Source organism: Atractosteus spatula, chromosome 4 (genome assembly GCF_055471065.1).
Source record: "Atractosteus spatula isolate fAtrSpa1 chromosome 4, fAtrSpa1.hap1, whole genome shotgun sequence".
NCBI lineage: Eukaryota > Metazoa > Chordata > Actinopteri > Semionotiformes > Lepisosteidae > Atractosteus > Atractosteus spatula.
The window spans coordinates 28,067,031-28,083,467 of record NC_142709.1 but is presented as its reverse complement, the minus strand read 5'-3'; positions in this window follow the sequence as shown (position 1 = coordinate 28,083,467).

The following is a 16,437-nucleotide window of genomic DNA, read 5'->3' as shown; positions in this document are numbered from 1 at the left end:
AGAAAGAACCTGATTTAACTTTCAAACTCTTGCCATGGGCTTTAAAATCAAAGGCTTATTAACAAATAAAGCCAAAATGTATTAGTTGTCTCAGTCTTTTAGGCCACTTAAGCCTAAACGTACATTCATTCAGCACTCCGTTTAACCCAAAGTTTCCAATGAAAGAATACCTTTCAACAATTAATTTGACCATTCCTGACACACTCTTTTGCTTTTGGCAGTGTTGTATTGTCTTTTCAGACTCATATTTTGATTCAGACAAGCAAATTTTACAGTCAAATGAGTGGAATATTGAGAAAATGGTATTTGAGAAATATTTGAACCCTAACCCTAACTAGCAATACCCGAAGCTAGGGTTAGGGTTTTATTCCCATACAATGTAGACAGTTTTTGATGGCATGGCTGTGTTTTAGGGCTGAAAGGATACTTAGGAATATAGTTCTTTCAATGTTTTCTAAACATTTTTTTCTGACCCATATGGCTGTATACAGTGCTTTGCTCCAAAAAGGAATGGTGTCTGAATTGCCCGACAAGCAACACATAGAAAGAACCTGATTTAACTTTCAAACTCTTGCCATGGGCTTTAAAATCAAAGGCTCATTAACAAATAAAGCCAAAATGTTTTAGTTGTCTCAGACTTTTAGGCCACTTAAGCCTAAACGTACATTCATTCAGCACTCCGTTTAACCCAAAGTTTCCAATGAAAGAATACCTTTCAAAAGGTAATTTGACCATTCCTGACACACTCTTTTGCTTTTGGCAGTGTTGTATTGTCTTTTCAGACTCATCTTTTGATTCAGACAAGCAAATTTCCCAGTCAAATGAGTGGAATATTGAGAAAATGGTCTTTGAGAAATATTTGAACCCTAACTCTAACTAGCAAAACCCAAAGCTAGGGTTAGGGTTTTATTCCCATACAATGTAGGCAGTTTTTGATGGCATGGCTGTGTTTTAGGGCTGAAAGGATACTTAGGAATATAGTTCTTTCAATATTTTCTAAACATTTTTTTCTGACCCATATGGCTGTATACAGTGCTTTGCTCCAAAAAGGAATGGTGTCTGAATTGCCCGACAAGCAACAGTTAGAAAGAACCTGATTTAACTTTCAAACTCTTGCCATGGGCTTTAAAATCAAAGGCTTATTAACAAATAAAGCCAAAATGTATTAGTTGTCTCAGACCTTTAGGCCACTTAAGCCTAAACGTACATTCATTCAGCACTCCGTTTAACGCAAAGTTTCCAATGAAAGAATACCTTTCAAAAATTAATTTGACCATTCCTGACACACTCTTTTGCTTTTGGCAGTGTTGTATTGTCTTTTCAGACTCATATTTTGATTCAGACAAGCAAATTTCCCAGTCAAATGAGTGGAATATTGAGAAAATGGTCTTTGAGAAATATTTGAACCCTAACCCTAACGAGCAAAACCCGAAGCTAGGGTTAGGATTTTATACCCATACAATGTAGACAGTGTTTGATGGCATGGCTGTGTTTTAGGGCTGAAAGGATACTTAGAAACATAGTTCTTTCAATGTTTTCTAAACATTTTTTTCTGACCCATATGGCTGTATACAGTGCTTTGCTCCAAAAAGGAATGGTGTCTGAATTGCTTGACAAGCAACAGTTAGAAAGAACCTGATTTAACTTTCAAACTCTTGCCATGGGCTTTAAAATCAAAGGCTTATTAACAAATAAAGCCAAAATGTATTAGTTGTCTCAGACCTTTAGGCCACTTAAGCCTAAACGTACATTCATTCAGCACTCCGTTTAACGCAAAGTTTCCAATGAAAGAATACCTTTCAAAAATTAATTTGACCATTCCTGACACACTCTTTTGCTTTTGGCAGTGTTGTATTGTCTTTTCAGACTCATATTTTGATTCAGACAAGCAAATTTCCCAGTCAAATGAGTGGAATATTGAGAAAATGGTCTTTGAGAAATATTTGAACCCTAACCCTAACGAGCAAAACCCGAAGCTAGGGTTAGGATTTTATACCCATACAATGTAGACAGTGTTTGATGGCATGGCTGTGTTTTAGGGCTGAAAGGATACTTAGAAACATAGTTCTTTCAATGTTTTCTAAACATTTTTTTCTGACCCATATGGCTGTATACAGTGCTTTGCTCCAAAAAGGAATGGTGTCTGAATTGCTTGACAAGCAACAGTTAGAAAGAACCTGATTTAACTTTCAAACTCTTGCCATGGGCTTTAAAATCAAAGGCTTATTAACAAATAAAGCCAAAATGTATTAGTTGTCTCAGACTTTTAGGCCACTTAAGCCTAAACATACATTCATTCAGCACTCCGTTTAACCCAAAGTTTCCAATGAAAGAATACCTTTCAAAAGGTAATTTGACCATTCCTGACACACTCTTTTGCTTTTGGCAGTGTTGTATTGTCTTTTCAGACTCATATTTTGATTCAGACAAGCAAATTTTCCAGTCAAATGAGTGGAATATTGAGAAAATGGTCTTTGAGAAATATTTGAACCCTAACCCTAACTAGCAAAACCCGAAGCTAGGGTTAGGGTTTTATTCCCATACAATGTAGACAGTTTTTGATGGCATGGCTGTGTTTTAGGGCTGAAAGGATACTTAGAAACATAGTTCTTTCAATGTTTTCTAAACATTTTTTTCTGACCCATATGGCTGTATACAGTGCTTTGCTCCAAAAAGGAATGGTGTCTGAATTGCTTGACAAGCAACAGTTAGAAAGAACCTGATTTAACTTTCAAACTCTTGCCATGGGCTTTAAAATCAAAGGCTTATTAACAAATAAAGCCAAAATGTATTAGTTGTCTCAGACTTTTAGGCCACTTAAGCCTAAACATACATTCATTCAGCACTCCGTTTAACCCAAAGTTTCCAATGAAAGAATACCTTTCAACAATTAATTTGACCATTCCTGACACACTCTTTTGCTTTTGGCAGTGTTGTATTGTCTTTTCAGACTCATATTTTGATTCAGACAAGCAAATTTTACAGTCAAATGAGTGGAATATTGAGAAAATGGTATTTGAGAAATATTTGAACCCTAACCCTAACTAGCAATACCCGAAGCTAGGGTTAGGGTTTTATTCCCATACAATGTAGACAGTTTTTGATGGCATGGCTGTGTTTTAGGGCTGAAAGGATACTTAGGAATATAGTTCTTTCAATGTTTTCTAAACATTTTTTTCTGACCCATATGGCTGTATACAGTGCTTTGCTCCAAAAAGGAATGGTGTCTGAATTGCCCGACAAGCAACACATAGAAAGAACCTGATTTAACTTTCAAACTCTTGCCATGGGCTTTAAAATCAAAGGCTCATTAACAAATAAAGCCAAAATGTTTTAGTTGTCTCAGACTTTTAGGCCACTTAAGCCTAAACGTACATTCATTCAGCACTCCGTTTAACCCAAAGTTTCCAATGAAAGAATACCTTTCAAAAGGTAATTTGACCATTCCTGACACACTCTTTTGCTTTTGGCAGTGTTGTATTGTCTTTTCAGACTCATCTTTTGATTCAGACAAGCAAATTTCCCAGTCAAATGAGTGGAATATTGAGAAAATGGTCTTTGAGAAATATTTGAACCCTAACTCTAACTAGCAAAACCCAAAGCTAGGGTTAGGGTTTTATTCCCATACAATGTAGGCAGTTTTTGATGGCATGGCTGTGTTTTAGGGCTGAAAGGATACTTAGGAATATAGTTCTTTCAATATTTTCTAAACATTTTTTTCTGACCCATATGGCTGTATACAGTGCTTTGCTCCAAAAAGGAATGGTGTCTGAATTGCCCGACAAGCAACAGTTAGGAAGAACCTGATTTAACTTTCAAACTCTTGCCATGAGCTTTAAAATCAAAGGCTTATTAACAAATAAAGCCAAAATGTATTAGTTGTCTCAGACTTTTAGGCCACTTAAGCCTAAACGTACATTCATTCAGCACTCCGTTTAACGCAAAGTTTCCAATGAAAGAATACCTTTCAAAAATTAATTTGACCATTCCTGACACACTCTTTTGCTTTTGGCAGTGTTGTATTGTCTTTTCAGACTCTTCTTTTAATTCAGACAAGCAAATTTCGCAGTCAAATGAGTGGAATATTGAGAAAATGGTCTTTGAGAAATATTTGAACCCTAACCCTAACTAGCAAAACCCGAAGCTAGGGTTAGGGTTTTATTCCCATACAATGTAGACAGTTTTTGATGGCATAGCTGTGTTTTAGGGCTGAAAGGATACATAGGAATACAGTTCTTTCAATGTTTTCTAAATATTTTTTTCTGACCCATATGGCTGTATACAGTGCTTTGCTCCAAAAAGGAATGGTGTCTGAATTGCCCGACAAGCAACAGTTAGAAAGAACCTGATTTAACTTTCAAACTCTTGCCATGGGCTTTAAAATCAAAGGCTTATTAACAAATAAAGCCAAAATGTATTAGTTGTCTAAGACTTTTAGGCCACTTAAGCCTAAACGTACATTCATTCAGCACTCCGTTTAACGCAAAGTTTCCAATGAAAGACTACCTTTCAAAAATTAATTTGACCATTCCTGACACACTCTTTTGCTTTTGGCAGTGTTGTATTGTCTTTTCAGACTCTTCTTTTGATTCAGACAAGCAAATTTCCCAGTCAAATGAGTGGAATATTGAGAAAATGGTCTTTGAGAAATATTTGAACCCTAACCCTAACTAGCAAAACCCGAAGCTAGGGTTAGGGTTTTATTCCCATACAATGTAGACAGTTTTTGATGGCATGGCTGTGTTTTAGGGCTGAAAGGATACTTAGGAATATAGTTCTTTCAATGTTTTCTAAACATTTTTTTCTGACCCATATGGCTGTATACAGTGCTTTGCTCCAAAAAGGAATGGTGTCTGAATTGCCCGACAAGCAACAGTTAGAAAGAACCTGATTTAACTTTCAAACTCTTGCATGGGCTTTAAAATCAAAGGCTTATTAACAAATAAAGCCAAAATGTATTAGTTGTCTCAGACTTTTAGGCCACTTAAGCCTAAACGTACATTCATTCAGCACTCCGTTTAACGCAAAGTTTCCAATGAAAGAATACCTTTCAAAAAATAATTTGACCACTCCTGACACACTCTTTTGCTTTTTACTGTGTTGTATTGTCTTTTCAGACTCATATTTTGATTCAGACAAGCAAATTTCCCAGTCAAATGAGTGGAATATTGAGAAAATGGTCTTTGAGAAATATTTGAACCCTAACCGTAACTACCAAAACCCGAAGCTAGGGTTAGGGTTTTATTCCCATACAATGTAGACAGTTTCTGATGGCATGGCTGTGTTTTAGGGCTGAAAGGGTACTTAGGAATATAGTTCTTTCAATGTTTTCTAAACATTTTTTTCTGACCCATATGGTTGTATACAGTGCTTTGCTCCAAAAAGGAATGGTGTCTGAATTGCCCGACAAGCAACAGTTAGGAAGAACCTGATTTAACTTTCAAACTCTTGCCATAAGCTTTAAAATCAAAGGCTTATTAACAAATAAAGCCAAAATGTATTAGTTGTCTCAGACTTTTAGGCCACTTAAGCCTAAACGTACATTCATTCAGCACTCCGTTTAACGCAAAGTTTCCAATGAAAGACTACCTTTCACAAATTAATTTGACCATTCCTGACACACACTTTTGGTTTTGGCAGTGTTGTATTGTCTTTTCAGACTCATATTTAGATTCAGACAAGCAAATTTCCCAGTCAAATGAGTGGAATATTGAGAAAATGGTCTTTGAGAAATATTTGAACCCTAACCCTAACTAGCAAAACCCGAAGCTAGGGTTAGGGTTTTATTCCCATACAATGTAGACAGTTTTTGATGGCATGGCTGTGTTTTAGGGCTGAAAGGATACTTAGGAATATAGTTCTTTCAATGTTTTCTAAACATTTTTTTCTGACCCATATGGCTGTATACAGTGCTTTGCTCCAAAAAGGAATGGTGTCTGAATTGCCCGACAAGCAACAGTTAGAAAGAACCTGATTTAACTTTCAAACTCTTGCCATGGGCTTTAAAATCAAAGGCTTATTAACAAATAAAGCCAAAATGTATTAGTTGTCTCAGACTTTTAGGCCACTTAAGCCTAAACGTACATTCATTCAGCACTCCGTTTAACGCAAAGTTTCCAATGAAAGAATACCTTTCAAAAAATAATTTGACCACTCCTGACACACTCTTTTGCTTTTTACAGTGTTGTATTGTCTTTTCAGACTCATATTTTGATTCAGACAAGCAAATTTCCCAGTCAAATGAGTGGAATATTGAGAAAATGGTCTTTGAGAAATATTTGAACCCTAACCGTAACTACCAAAACCCGAAGCTAGGGTTAGGGTTTTATTCCCATACAATGTAGACAGTTTCTGATGGCATGGCTGTGTTTTAGGGCTGAAAGGATACTTAGGAATATAGTTCTTTCAATATTTTCTAAACATTTTTTTCTGACCCATATGGCTGTATACAGTGCTTTGCTCCAAAAAGGAATGGTGTCTGAATTGCCCGACAAGCAACAGTTAGGAAGAACCTGATTTAACTTTCAAACTCTTGCCATGAGCTTTAAAATCAAAGGCTTATTAACAAATAAAGCCAAAATGTAGTAGTTGTCTCAGACTTTTAGGCCACTTAAGCCTAAACGTACATTCATTCAGCACTCCGTTTAACGCAAAGTTTCCAATGAAAGAATACCTTTCAAAAATTAATTTGACCATTCCTGACACACACTTTTGGTTTTGGCAGTGTTGTATTGTCTTTTCAGACTCATATTTAGATTCAGACAAGCAAATTTCCCAGTCAAATGAGTGGAATATTGAGAAAATGGTCTTTGAGAAATATTTGAACCCTAACCGTAACTACCAAAACCCGAAGCTAGGGTTAGGGTTTTATTCCCATACAATGTAGACAGTTTCTGATGGCATGGCTGTGTTTTAGGGCTGAAAGGATACTTAGGAATATAGTTCTTTCAATGTTTTCTAAACATTTTTTTCTGACCCATATGGTTGTATACAGTGCTTTGCTCCAAAAAGGAATGGTGTCTGAATTGCCCGACAAGCAACAGTTAGGAAGAACCTGATTTAACTTTCAAACTCTTGCCATAAGCTTTAAAATCAAAGGCTTATTAACAAATAAAGCCAAAATGTATTAGTTGTCTCAGACTTTTAGGCCACTTAAGCCTAAACGTACATTCATTCAGCACTCCGTTTAACGCAAAGTTTCCAATGAAAGACTACCTTTCACAAATTAATTTGACCATTCCTGACACACACTTTTGGTTTTGGCAGTGTTGTATTGTCTTTTCAGACTCATATTTAGATTCAGACAAGCAAATTTCCCAGTCAAATGAGTGGAATATTGAGAAAATGGTCTTTGAGAAATATTTGAACCCTAACCCTTACTAGCAAAACCCAAAGCTAGGGTTAGGGTTTTATTCCCATACAATGTAGGCAGTTTTTGATGGCATGGCTGTGTTTTAGGGCTGAAAGGATACTTAGGAATATAGTTCTTTCAATATTTTCTAAACATTTTTTTCTGACCCATATGGCTGTATACAGTGCTTTGCTCCAAAAAGGAATGGTGTCTGAATTGCCCGACAAGCAACAGTTAGGAAGAACCTGATTTAACTTTCAAACTCTTGCCATGAGCTTTAAAATCAAAGGCTTATTAACAAATAAAGCCAAAATGTATTAGTTGTCTCAGACTTTTAGGCCACTTAAGCCTAAACGTACATTCATTCAGCACTCCGTTTAACGCAAAGTTTCCAATGAAAGACTACCTTTCAAAAATTAATTTGACCATTCCTGACACACTGTTTTGCTTTTGGCAGTGTTGTATTGTCTTTTCAGACTCATCTTTTGATTCAGACAAGCAAATTTCCCAGTCAAATGAGTGGAATATTGAGAAAATGGTCTTTGAGAAATATTTGAACCCTAACCGTAACTACCAAAACCCGAAGCTAGGGTTAGGGTTTTATTCCCATACAATGTAGACAGTTTCTGATGGCATGGCTGTGTTTTAGGGCTGAAAGGATACTTAGGAATATAGTTCTTTCAATGTTTTCTAAACATTTTTTTCTGACCCATATGGCTGTATACAGTGCTTTGCTCCAAAAAGGAATGGTGTCTGAATTGCCCGACAAGCAACAGTTAGAAAGAACCTGATTTAACTTTCAAACTCTTGCCATGGGCTTTAAAATCAAAGGCTTATTAACAAATAAAGCCAAAATGTAGTAGTTGCCTCAGACTTTTAGGCCACTTAAGCCTAAACGTACATTCATTCAGCACTCCGTTTAACGCAAAGTTTCCAATGAAAGAATACCTTTCAAAAATTAATTTGACCATTCCTGACACACTCTTTTGCTTTTGGCAGTGTTGTATTGTCTTTTCAGACTCATCTTTTGATTCAGACAAGCAAATTTCCCAGTCAAATGAGTGGAATATTGAGAAACTGGTCTTTGAGAAATATTTGAATCCTAACCCTAACTAGCAAAATCCGAAGCTAGGGTTAGGGTTTTATTCCCATACAATGTAGGCAGTTTTTGATGGCATGGCTGTGTTTTAGGGCTGAAAGGATACTTAGGAATATAGTTCTTTCAATGTTTTCTAAACATTTTTTTCTGACCCATATGGCTGTATACAGTGCTTTGCTCCAAAAAGGAATGGTGTCTGAATTGCCCGACAAGCAACAGTTAGAAAGAACGTGATTTAACTTTCAAACTCTTGCCATGGGCTTTAAAATCAAAGGCTTATTAACAAATAAAGCCAAAATGTATTAGTTGTCTCAGACTTTTAGGCCACTTAAGCCTAAACGTACATTCATTCAGCACTCCGTTTAACGCAAAGTTTCCAATGAAAGACTACCTTTCACAAATTAATTTGACCATTCCTGACACACACTTTTGGTTTTGGCAGTGTTGTATTGTCTTTTCAGACTCATATTTAGATTCAGACAAGCAAATTTCCCAGTCAAATGAGTGGAATATTGAGAAAATGGTCTTTGAGAAATATTTGAACCCTAACCCTTACTAGCAAAACCCAAAGCTAGGGTTAGGGTTTTATTCCCATACAATGTAGGCAGTTTTTGATGGCATGGCTGTGTTTTAGGGCTGAAAGGATACTTAGGAATATAGTTCTTTCAATATTTTCTAAACATTTTTTTCTGACCCATATGGCTGTATACAGTGCTTTGCTCCAAAAAGGAATGGTGTCTGAATTGCCCGACAAGCAACAGTTAGGAAGAACCTGATTTAACTTTCAAACTCTTGCCATGAGCTTTAAAATCAAAGGCTTATTAACAAATAAAGCCAAAATGTATTAGTTGTCTCAGACTTTTAGGCCACTTAAGCCTAAACGTACATTCATTCAGCACTCCGTTTAACGCAAAGTTTCCAATGAAAGAATACCTTTCAAAAATTAATTTGACCATTCCTGACACACTGTTTTGCTTTTGGCAGTGTTGTATTGTCTTTTCAGACTCATCTTTTGATTCAGACAAGCAAATTTCCCAGTCAAATGAGTGGAATATTGAGAAAATGGTCTTTGAGAAATATTTGAACCCTAACCGTAACTACCAAAACCCGAAGCTAGGGTTAGGGTTTTATTCCCATACAATGTAGACAGTTTCTGATGGCATGGCTGTGTTTTAGGGCTGAAAGGATACCTAGGAATATAGTTCTTTCAATGTTTTCTAAACATTTTTTTCTGACCCATATGGCTGTATACAGTGCTTTGCTCCAAAAAGGAATGGTGTCTGAATTGCCCGACAAGCAACAGTTAGAAAGAACCTGATTTAACTTTCAAACTCTTGCCATGGGCTTTAAAATCAAAGGCTTATTAACAAATAAAGCCAAAATGTATTAGTTGTCTCAGACTTTTAGGCCACTTAAGCCTAAACGTACATTCATTCAGCACTCCGTTTAACGCAAAGTTTCCAATGAAAGAATGCCTTTCAAAAAATAATTTGACCACTCCTGACACACTCTTTTGCTTTTTACAGTGTTGTATTGTCTTTTCAGACTCATATTTTGATTCAGACAAGCAAATTTCCCAGTCAAATGAGTGGAATATTGAGAAAATGGTCTTTGAGAAATATTTGAACCCTAACCGTAACTACCAAAACCCGAAGCTAGGGTTAGGGTTTTATTCCCATACAATGTAGACAGTTTCTGATGGCATGGCTGTGTTTTTGGGCTGAAAGGATACTTAGGAATATAGTTCTTTCAATGTTTTCTAAACATTTTTTTCTGACCCATATGGTTGTATACAGTGCTTTGCTCCAAAAAGGAATGGTGTCTGAATTGCCAGACAAGCAACAGTTAGGAAGAACCTGATTTAACTTTCAAACTCTTGCCATGAGCTTTAAAATCAAAGGCTTATTAACAAATAAAGCCAAAATGTATTAGTTGTCTCAGACTTTTAGGCCACTTAAGCCTAAACGTACATTCATTCAGCACTCCATTTAACGCAAAGTTTCCAATGAAAGACTACCTTTCACAAATTAATTTGACCATTCCTGACACACACTTTTGGTTTTGGCAGTGTTGTATTGTCTTTTTAGACTCATATTTAGATTCAGACATGCAAATTTCCCAGTCAAATGAGTGGAATATTGAGAAAATGTTCTGTGAGAAATATTTGAACCCTAACCCTAACTAGCAAAACCCAAAGCTAGGGTTAGGGTTTTATTCCCATACAATGTAGGCAGTTTTTGATGGCATGGCTGTGTTTTAGGGCTGAAAGGATACTTAGGAATATAGTTCTTTCAATATTTTCTAAACATTTTTTTCTGACCCATATGGCTGTATACAGTGCTTTGCTCCAAAAAGGAATGGTGTCTGAATTGCCCGACAAGCAACAGTTAGGAAGAACCTGATTTAACTTTCAAACTCTTGCCATGAGCTTTAAAATCAAAGGCTTATTAACAAATAAAGCCAAAATGTATTAGTTGTCTCAGGCTCTTAGGCCACTTAAGCCTAAACGTACATTCATTCAGCACTCCGTTTAACGCAAAGTTTCCAATGAAAGACTGCCTTTCACAAATTAATTTGACCATTCCTGACACACACTTTTGGTTTTGGCAGTGTTGTATTGTCTTTTCAGACTCATATTTAGATTCAGACAAGCAAATTTCCCAGTCAAATGAGTGGAATATTGAGAAAATGGTCTTTGAGAAATATTTGAACCCTAACCCTAACTAGCAAAACCCGAAGCTAGGGTTAGGGTTTTATTCCCATACAATGTAGACAGTTTTTGATGGAATGGCTGTGTTTTAGGGCTGAAAGGATACTTAGGAATATAGTTCTTTCAATGTTTTCTAAACATTTTTTTCTGACCCATATGGCTGTATACAGTGCTTTGCTCCAAAAAGGAATGGTGTCTGAATTGCCCGACAAGCAACAGTTAGAAAGAACCTGATTTAACTTTCAAACTCTTGCCATGGGCTTTAAAATCAAAGGCTTATTAACAAATAAAGCCAAAATGTATTAGTTGTCTCAGACTTTTAGGCCACTTAAGCCTAAACGTACATTCATTCAGCACTCCGTTTAACGCAAAGTTTCCAATGAAAGAATACCTTTCAAAAAATAATTTGACCACTCCTGACACACTCTTTTGCTTTTTACAGTGTTGTATTGTCTTTTCAGACTCATATTTTGATTCAGACAAGCAAATTTCCCAGTCAAATGAGTGGAATATTGAGAAAATGGTCTTTGAGAAATATTTGAACCCTAACCGTAACTACCAAAACCCGAAGCTAGGGTTAGGGTTTTATTCCCATACAATGTAGGCAGTTTCTGATGGCATGGCTGTGTTTTAGGGCTGAAAGGATACTTAGGAATATAGTTCTTTCAATGTTTTCTAAACATTTTTTTCTGACCCATATGGTTGTATACAGTGCTTTGCTCCAAAAAGGAATGGTGTCTGAATTGCCCGACAAGCAACAGTTAGGAAGAACCTGATTTAACTTTCAAACTCTTGCCATATGCTTTAAAATCAAAGGCTTATTAACAAATAAAGCCAAAATGTATTAGTTGTCTCAGACTTTTAGGCCACTTAAGCCTAAACGTACATTCATTCAGCACTCCGTTTAACGCAAAGTTTCCAATGAAAGACTACCTTTCACAAATTAATTTGACCATTCCTGACACACACTTTTGGTTTTGGCAGTGTTGTATTGTCTTTTCAGACTCATATTTAGATTCAGACAAGCAAATTTCCCAGTCAAATGAGTGGAATATTGAGAAAATGGTCTTTGAGAAATATTTGAACCCTAACCCTAACTAGCAAAACCCGAAGCTAGGGTTAGGGTTTTATTCCCATACAATGTAGGCAGTTTCTGATGGCATGGCTGTGTTTTAGGGCTGAAAGGATACTTAGGAATATAGTTCTTTCAATGTTTTCTAAACATTTTTTTCTGACCCATATGGTTGTATACAGTGCTTTGCTCCAAAAAGGAATGGTGTCTGAATTGCCCGACAAGCAACAGTTAGGAAGAACCTGATTTAACTTTCAAACTCTTGCCATATGCTTTAAAATCAAAGGCTTATTAACAAATAAAGCCAAAATGTATTAGTTGTCTCAGACTTTTAGGCCACTTAAGCCTAAACGTACATTCATTCAGCACTCCGTTTAACGCAAAGTTTCCAATGAAAGACTACCTTTCACAAATTAATTTGACCATTCCTGACACACACTTTTGGTTTTGGCAGTGTTGTATTGTCTTTTCAGACTCATATTTAGATTCAGACAAGCAAATTTCCCAGTCAAATCAGTGGAATATTGAGAAAATGGTCTTTGAGAAATATTTGAACCCTAACCCTAACTAGCAAAACCCGAAGCTAGGGTTAGGGTTTTATTCCCATACAATGTAGGCAGTTTCTGATGGCATGGCTGTGTTTTAGGGCTGAAAGGATACTTAGGAATATAGTTCTTTCAATGTTTTCTAAACATTTTTTTCTGACCCATATGGTTGTATACAGTGCTTTGCTCCAAAAAGGAATGGTGTCTGAATTGCCCGACAAGCAACAGTTAGGAAGAACCTGATTTAACTTTCAAACTCTTGCCATGAGCTTTAAAATCAAAGGCTTATTAACAAATAAAGCCAAAATGTAGTAGTTGTCTCAGACTTTTAGGCCACTTAAGCCTAAACGTACATTCATTCAGCACTCCGTTTAACGCAAAGTTTCCAATGAAAGACTACCTTTCACAAATTAATTTGACCATTCCTGACACACTCTTTTGCTTTTGGCAGTGTTGTATTGTCTTTTCAGACTCTTCTTTTAATTCAGACAAGCAAATTTCCCAGTCAAATGAGTGGAATATTGAGAAAATGGTCTTTGAGAAATATTTGAAATTAACCCTAACTAGCAAAACCCGAAGCTAGGGTTAGGGTTTTATTCCCATACAATGTAGACAGTTTTTGATGGCATAGCTGTGTTTTAGGGCTGAAAGGATACATAGGAATACAGTTCTTTCAATGTTTTCTAAATATTTTTTTCTGACCCATATGGCTGTATACAGTGCTTTGCTCCAAAAAGGAATGGTGTCTGAATTGCCCGACAAGCAACAGTTAGAAAGAACCTGATTTAACTTTCAAACTCTTGCCATGGGCTTTAAAATCAAAGGCTTATTAACAAATAAAGCCAAAATGTATTAGTTGTCTCAGACTTTTAGGCCACTTAAGCCTAAACGTACATTCATTCAGCACTCCGTTTAACGCAAAGTTTCCAATGAAAGAATACCTTTCAAAAATTAATTTGACCATTCCTGACACACTCTTTTGCTTTTGGCAGTGTTGTATTGTCTTTTCAGACTCATCTTTTGATTCAGACAAGCAAATTTCCCAGTCAAATGAGTGGAATATTGAGAAAATGGTCTTTGAGAAATATTTGAATCCTAACCCTAACTAGCAAAATCCGAAGCTAGGGTTAGGGTTTTATTCCCATACAATGTAGACAGTTTTTGATGGCATGGCTGTGTTTTAGGGCTGAAAGGATACTTAGGAATATAGTTCTTTCAATATTTTCTAAACATTTTTTTCTGACCCATATGGCTGTATACAGTGCTTTGCTCCAAAAAGGAATGGTGTCTGAATTGCCCGACAAGCAACAGTTAGGAAGAACCTGATTTAACTTTCAAACTCTTGCCATGAGCTTTAAAATCAAAGGCTTATTAACAAATAAAGCCAAAATGTATTAGTTGTCTAAGACTTTTAGGCCACTTAAGCCTAAACGTACATTCATTCAGCACTCCGTTTAACGCAAAGTTTCCAATGAAAGAATACCTTTCAAAAATTAATTTGACCATTCCTGACACACTCTTTTGCTTTTGGCAGTGTTGTATTGTCTTTTCAGACTCTTCTTTTGATTCAGACAAGCAAATTTCCCAGTCAAATGAGTGGAATATTGAGAAAATGGTCTTTGAGAAATATTTGAACCCTAACCCTAACTAGCAAAACCCGAAGCTAGGGTTAGGGTTTTATTCCCATACAATGTAGACAGTTTTTGATGGCATGGCTGTGTTTTAGGGCTGAAAGGATACTTAGGAATATAGTTCTTTCAATGTTTTCTAAACATTTTTTTCTGACCCATATGGCTGTATACAGTGCTTTGCTCCAAAAAGGAATGGTGTCTGAATTGCCCGACAAGCAACAGTTAGAAAGAACCTGATTTAACTTTCAAACTCTTGCATGGGCTTTAAAATCAAAGGCTTATTAACAAATAAAGCCAAAATGTATTAGTTGTCTCAGACTTTTAGGCCACTTAAGCCTAAACGTACATTCATTCAGCACTGCGTTTAACGCAAAGTTTCCAATGAAAAAATACCTTTCAAAAAATAATTTGACCACTCCTGACACACTCTTTTGCTTTTTACAGTGTTGTATTGTCTTTTCAGACTCATATTTTGATTCAGACAAGCAAATTTCCCAGTCAAATGAGTGGAATATTGAGAAAATGGTCTTTGAGAAATATTTGAACCCTAACCCTAACTACCAAAACCTGAAGCTAGGATTAGGGTTTTATTCCCATACAATGTAGACAGTTTCTGATGGCATGGCTGTGTTTTAGGGCTGAAAGGATACTTAGGAATATAGTTCTTTCAATGTTTTCTAAACATTTTTTTCTGACCCATATGGCTGTATACAGTGCTTTGCTCCAAAAAGGAATGGTGTCTGAATTGCCCGACAAGCAACAGTTAGAAAGAACCTGATTTAACTTTCAAACTCTTGCCATGGGCTTTAAAATCAAAGGCTTATTAACAAATAAAGCCAAAATGTATTAGTTGTCTCAGACTTTTAGGCCACTTAAGCCTAAACGTACATTCATTCAGCACTCCGTTTAACGCAAAGTTTCCAGTGAAAGAATACCTTTCAAAAATTAATTTGACCATTCCTGACACACTCTTTTGCTTTTGGCAGTGTTGTATTGTCTTTTCAGACTCATCTTTTGATTCAGACAAGCAAATTTCCCAGTCAAATGAGTGGAATATTGAGAAACTGGTCTTTGAGAAATATTTGAATCCTAACCCTAACTAGCAAAATCCGAAGCTAGGGTTAGGGTTTTATTCCCATACAATGTAGACAGTTTTTGATGGCATGGCTGTGTTTTAGGGCTGAAAGGATACTTAGGAATATAGTTCTTTCAATATTTTCTAAACATTTTTTTCTGACCCATATGGCTGTATACAGTGCTTTGCTCCAAAAAGGAATGGTGTCTGAATTGCCCGACAAGCAACAGTTAGGAAGAACCTGATTTAACTTTCAAACTCTTGCCATGAGCTTTAAAATCAAAGGCTTATTAACAAATAAAGCCAAAATGTATTAGTTGTCTAAGACTTTCAGGCCACTTAAGCCTAAACGTACATTCATTCAGCACTCCGTTTAACGCAAAGTTTCCAATGAAAGACTACCTTTCACAAATTAATTTGACCATTCCTGACACACACTTTTGGTTTTGGCAGTGTTGTATTGTCTTTTCAGACTCATATTTAGATGCAGACAAGCAAATTTCCCAGTCAAATGAGTGGAATATTGAGAAAATGGTCTTTGAGAAATATTTGAACCCTAACCCTAACTAGCAAAACCCGAAGCTAGGGTTACGGTTTTATTCCCATACAATGTAGGCAGTTTTTGATGGCATAGCTGTGTTTTAGGGCTGAAAGGATACTTAGGAATATAGTTCTTTCAATGTTTTCTAAACATTTTTTTCTGACCCATATGGCTGTATACAGTGCTTTGCTCCAAAAAGGAATGGTGTCTGAATTGCCCGACAAGCAACAGTTAGAAAGAACCTGATTTAACTTTCAAACTCTTGCATGGGCTTTAAAATCAAAGGCTTATTAACAAATAAAGCCAAAATGTATTAGTTGTCTCAGACTTTTAGGCCACTTAAGCCTAAACGTACATTCATTCAGCACTGCGTTTAACGCAAAGTTTCCAATGAAAAAATACCTTTCAAAAAA